The sequence below is a fragment of the Equus quagga genome, chromosome 17 (assembly GCF_021613505.1).
Source record: "Equus quagga isolate Etosha38 chromosome 17, UCLA_HA_Equagga_1.0, whole genome shotgun sequence".
Lineage (NCBI taxonomy): Eukaryota > Metazoa > Chordata > Mammalia > Perissodactyla > Equidae > Equus > Equus quagga.
This window is the reverse complement of record NC_060283.1, coordinates 7,895,114-7,901,117: the sequence shown is the minus strand read 5'-3', so window position 1 is coordinate 7,901,117 and position 6,004 is coordinate 7,895,114. Positions and strand designations below refer to the sequence as shown.

Sequence of the window (6,004 nt, the reverse complement as noted above, 5' to 3'; positions counted from 1 at the left end):
CCCCCCCCCCCCCCCCCCCCCCCCCCCCCCCCCGCCAACGGCAGCTCCAGTCCCAAAGCCAACCCACTCCATCCAGAAACCCACTTCCTGTGGAATGCGCCGGGGAGGAGCACAGGGCTGCTGAGCATCACGCTTATGAAAAATACAACAGGGAAAATTGGATGCGGCAGACCGCAAGCGCCGGGGCTGGGAAGGCACCCAGGAGGGGGCTGGGGCATTTGCTGGAAGGAGGGGCCTTGCCGGTCACAGCGGCCCATGCCCCCCAGGGCCAGATGGTGCGCTCAGGGCCAGGACGCGGCCAGGGTCAGCTGTGGGCGTCCCACGCGCCCATGTCCCCTCCCCGCACAGAAATCGGTGCAGGTGATGGGCCGCGATGCCTGGCGCTGGCTCAGTGCCAGGGCGGGCGCTAACAAGCAGCGCACAGCCCTGCACAGGCTTCCAGAATGCAGACAGGAGGCATCTTTTTCCTTAAAAAAGGGATAAAAAGGCTCAAAAATGCAAATCATTGCCGTTTACAACCAAACGAGTCTGCTAAATTGATTAGGAGAGAATAAAGTCCTCGAGGTGAAGGGAAAGGGAATTTTTTTGCATTTTATGAACCTGCCCCCAGTGGCTGTGCGCAAAGCAGGGGTTTTCTGGGCCTAGCTAAGGGCTGCCCCTTTGCAGCCCCCTGAGGGAGCTGGGGGTCTGTGAGGGCCCCCACCACCACGGCCAGAGTCCTCAGGGGTACTCCGGCTCGCCAGGGCCTGGGCTCGAACACTGCCCCCCCGGAGAAAGCAGTTCTGCCTCCATTGAGTGCCTTGTGATGCTGAGGGGGAGGGTTGGTCGCATGGCCCACAGGGGTCATTCAGAAGCTGTCCCAGCCCCCAGCAGAGACTCTGCCCCCGCCCTCCAGATTCCATGGGCCTTCAGGGCTGAAAAGCAAGGGGAAGTTGCTGGTCCAGTCACTTAGAGAGCAGGACTCTAGAACTATGAGCTTTTCTGCTTCCTTTCTGTTCCAGGGCGGGTCTGTCTCTGATCCGTTCTCTGCAGCCAGTGAAAGGGAAGCAGGGCCAACTGTAAAGGGGAAACTGAGGGTCAACAAAGAGAAACTCTGGCCCAGCAAGGAAATCAAGCAGTGTGCTCTCCGTCACTGGGAGCATTCAAGCACTTGATGTGAATGTGGCAGATATTTTCCTGACTAAGCCAGGGCCAGGTTTTTTGACTAGAAGATCCTGTTTTCCACCCCTACTTTATCATCCCCCAGAACCCTGGAGGAAGATATTAAGAGATGTTCACTCTGCTGCTCAAAATGACCAGTGTCCCCTGAAAATGCCAGGGCAGGGCCATCCCACAGCCAGGCCGCGCAGCCCGTCAAAGAGCTGCCTATGCCACCAGGGATGCTACAAAATCCCCATCCTCACCATCTGTGAGGCACCGGGAGAGGAAGTACAGATATGCGATCCTCCTGTGCTGGAGTCCGGACAGGGAGGTGGGAGGGTGACCCCCCCACCACCTGCAGCTGGCTTGCCCAGGGCCGCCTCCAGACTGCGCCCTGGACCTGTTCTCAGTGCCAGGGCCCCTGCCCGCTGAGCATCCTCCGCCGTCCCACGGGCTGTTTTTCCAACTCAACACGCTCAGCGCTGCTGGCTCCATCCATCCCAGGCGGCGCCCGGCTGACGGCTGCCTGGGGCACTTTTCACTCTGCGTTTTTAAGCATTTACCACTTCTTTTGAAATGTTCCAAGTCGTTGCCTGAAATACCCACATTTGCTTCTTTAAAAACACACAGAAAGATTCCCTAGGCTCTTGACTCCCCCTTCCTTTATTTTTCCCCCTCCCTTTGCATTTTAATATACTGTTTTTCTCTGGTTTCCGAAATTCCATGATTGCGGGGGGCAGGCCTGATTTGTCACCATGAGGGGGATTTGCAGGTGTGCCCAAGAACCCCGATGCCACAGGGCGGATCTCCAGCCTGGGGGCGGCTCTGGCCCTGCTCCCAGCAAAGAGCCCAGGCCCCGGTCTTTTTGAGACCAGTGGCTGCTCCTCCCACCCCTGGTTACTGAAATGCCCAGCTTGTGCCAGGAGGGCAGTGTGGGCACACTGAGGGCACAGGGGGCCCTGTGGGGGGCTCACCAGGCCCCCACTTCCTAGTAAAGCCAGCCCCTGAGAAACGGCAGCCATCAGAGCCACCACGGAGCCCCGGTCCCTGTCCTTCCCATACTCATCCATGCCGCCCACGACACCTGAATGCCCAAAAGGCCCAGCCCAGGGGGTCCTTGCAGGAAGGTGTTTGCCGTCACGGCCCCTAAATCTCTCTATGGCTGTCAGGGTGGACAGCAGCTCAGGCAGGATGCCAGGTCCCCACGCCCCTCCATGGGGGTCACTGAGGCCCAGCACAGCCCCTGGCACACAGGGCTGCCCAACCATCCCTTCTCCAGCTCTCCTCTCACTTCCTCGACCTCCTCCCTGGCCGTCTGCCCCGCCCCCCCGGGGCTTGGTGCAGAGGGCCCAGGCGGGTGTGTTGGCGACAGCCCTCCTCTCGTCCTGCACCTGCCCCGCTGGCAGCCTGGCACAGCGAGGGCTCCCCTGGCAGCTTTTCCTCTGAAGCACCTCATTCTGCTCCCCTTGGACCCACCGATCACCAGCTGTGAGCCTGATGGGGAAATCCAGCCACATGGCGAGATCCGGCGGCAGGCCCAGGTGACTCAGTTTCCCCTCTCTGAGTGAACCTCAGGTGGGCGACATGGAGGGCAGAGAACTGGGTGTCCTGCCTTGTCTGACGCTCCCACTGGGAGTCCCCAGGCCTGAGCCACCCACGTGGAGGAACTAACCTGGCTTTCTCTTCAAGACAGAGAAAAATAGACGGACATGAGCTGACAATCAAAGCCATGGGGAACATGGGGCTGCCACACCCCCTGGAGCTGGGCAGTCGAGGGCGCCTCTCACCTGCCCTGGGCTGGCAAGCTCGCAGCGTGTCCCAGAGACCGCCCACCTCTGCCTGGCCTGGCTTTGGAGAGGTTCTGGGTACCCAGGAGGAAGATACAAAACCCTAAACTAGCCTTAGATTTTTCTACCCGACCCAGCACACCACCTGCCAGCAGGCCAGTGGCCCCCGCTGAGGAGCCCGCCTGGCGTCCAGGGCCGGGCGCCAGGCTGCAGCATGCGGGGTTTCTTCCAACGACGACCCTGGTGCCTTCCAGCTCATAAAAGGATGCTGAGAGCTGTGGGGAGGAAGCTGGGCAGCCCAGCATTTGAAGTTTGTTATCTGAGAGGGAGGGATGGAGGGAGACAGGGCTGAAGGTTGGGGGAGGCTGCGGGGTCGTGAGCACAGGTGAGCCAGAGAGATGGTGCGATTCCGCTGGCTGGAGGGCTCCGCTAATGATGAACGTCAGGAGGCGGATGTGAACACAGAGGCAGAGGAAAAAAGTAAACTAAAGGAACCCCGCTCAGAAGCACTGCAGCGTGGATGTTTTTTAAGAGCCACCGACAGCAATTTCCTCCCCGACGTTAAAAGGTTATTTGTATCTCCTTTGGATTGTAAAGCGTTTTAGAGTCACCCGGAGCTTCGCTCAGTATAATCTGCTCCTGGTGGTCTGAGGAAGAGGAAGAGGAGGAGGAGGAGGCGTCCTCGGCCAGACCCTGGAGAATGGGGTGGGTCCCTCTGCTACAGAAAGCAGGGCGCCCGGCTAGCCGATGGCACAGGGAGGGCAGGCCTGGTCTCTCACAAGCCTGTGACCTAGGTCCCGTCTGCCATCCGAGGGACCCCTGCCCGGGCACCCCTGGCTTCCCCTGTGCCTCGGCCCTTCCTCGCCTGCAGAATCACCCCCACGGGGCCACCCGGCCTCACTCTCCTTGTCTTTTTCCTTTTTCTCAGAAGGGCAAAGCACTCCTGGGGGCCCGAGTGATGGGACCACCCCCGCTGCTGCCCGCTGCCCTCTGAGACCTGGCTGGCTGACCCAGCCTGGCCCCAGGCCCTCCTGCCTCACTCCCAACCTCACCACCAGACGCGGGGGGCGGGGGGGGGGGGTCGGAAAAACGAGACACACTAACACCCACCACGACAACACAAACCAAAGTGCTCTGCGAATCGCCCTTCGGCCTCCTTCTTGTAGGTGCCTTGAAACCTCAATGTCGAGATGAATGTGATAAACTCTTTGGTCCTATTTTCTGTTTGTCTGTTTTCATATAAAATGTCCAAGTCCACTTGCCTTGTTCTTTCTTGAAATAAATAGAAAGATTTAACTTTTACAGTCATCTCGGCTGCTGACTCTCAGCTTGGCGGCCCAGCGTGCTGGGGGCCAGGTGTCTATCGCACACAAGCTCTCTGATGCCACCCCCCCTCCCCCGAGGCTTTGCCCCGAGGTCAGCCCTGCTGTGGGGTCCACTGGCACAGAGGTGGTGGCCAGGGAGGATGGAGAGGGACTCTGGCGTTAGGATGTTCCCTGGGGCAGCACTGGAACCAAAATAACGATTCTGCTGCAAGATGAAGGGACCTCTGACCCCATGCCACAGGCCCCAGGGAAGGCGGACCACCAGCTAAAGGCAGACTCTGTGAGGGTTCCCACGTGGAGATGGATTACGAGCTGTGGATTATCCCATAAGAGGCTGCAGCAGCCGTGTGAGCGCCCAGATAAGACTGGGGCTGTGTGGGCCTGGGGATGCGAGCCATTCCCCCCCCAGACGCCCCCCGCCCCCGCCCCCCTCTCCCCCTATCCCCTAGCCGCGCCCACTTCATTCACAGCTCTCTGGGCTTCAGCTGATCTCTCCCACCCCAAAGAGAGGAGAAAGGAAAAAAATTATTTTCCATGAGAACAATAGCGTTTCTGCTAAATTTAACATAAAACAAGAACTCATTACTTCTGCCTTAGATCTGATGGCACATCTGGATGCGGGTTAATGAGTGCTCCCCGATATTCTAAAGGAGCAAGGTTATTTCTCAACATGCGTTGTGGGCCCGGTGGGGTGACAGGGGCCCTCTGCCCCCACATCTCCTGTCAGGCCTCCTGATCCGCCCGGCTGGGGGCAGGAGCCAGCCCAGAGAGGCCATTCTGATGGGCAGCACGTGATATGGCCTGCGGGAAAGGACCGAGTCCATTCCTCTGACTTCCCAAGGCCACGCACAGTGGGTGCCCAGGCGGCTGCCTGACTCTCACCCGAGACCCGTTTTCCAGGGCTGCCAAAGGGATCTTTCTAGAACACGGTCAGCCGGCCAGTCAGTGGCTATTTACTGAGGGCCTACTATGTGCTGAGGCTGAGGCATCCTTCCTGGGATGGAGGCCCTGCCCTGGTTGGGCGGGGGGCTGCTATCTGGGGAGGCACATTTCCACTGAGGATGTTTCTGAGGAGGAGGAGGAGGAGAGCAAGGGAGACGTCCTGAGGTGGGGCGGGAAGGCAGGTTGGATTCTGCATCTCCCCCGTGAGCACAAGACCCACTTGCTGGCCCAGCCTCTGGCCACACCACATATGACGGATTCCCCAGCAGGCCCTGCCCCATCTCGGCTCCAGGTCTGTGCCGATTTCTCAGCTGGGATGCCCTGGAAGGCCCTGGAAAGTTCAACTCAGGCAGTCCTCTGGAGACACCGCCCTCCCGCCCGGCCCCTGGGCCCCAAGACTCTGCTGGTCTCTCGCCTGCTCAGGTAACTCACCGGGACCCCTGGCTGGCAGGTCTCACCTTCCACCCCTTCAGGTCCCCAGAGGGCAACGTGTGCAGAAGGAGTGACTCAGTAAACCCCAGTAAATCCATCAACCAGTCGATCAATCGATCCATGTTGGGTCCAAGAAGGATGACTTTCCAAGAGCGGTGGCCCTTGGCAGCCACAACATCCCCGTAAGGGAGACGGTCCTCTTCTCCCCTCACCCTCTCCCAAGGGCAGAAGGAGTACGGTCAGGGAGGCGGCACGGCGGGCCTGCCCCCAGCTCCCCTCGCCCTCCACACGCTGGCGGCAGCGCCACCACCAGGTGCCTGCTCGGCTCTCTCCAAGCCGGGGCAGGAGGGCTGCGTTCCCAAACTGTGTTCCTCGGCC

At 59.9% G+C, this 6,004-nt stretch overlaps 1 protein-coding gene across 1 annotated transcript in view; it reads right to left on the bottom strand.

Moving 5' to 3' along the window:
• MACROD1 (mono-ADP ribosylhydrolase 1) overlaps window positions 1–6,004 on the bottom strand; it is a 151,093-nt gene that overhangs the window by 116,079 nt on the left and 29,010 nt on the right. The gene's annotated exons all lie outside the window — the stretch shown is intronic.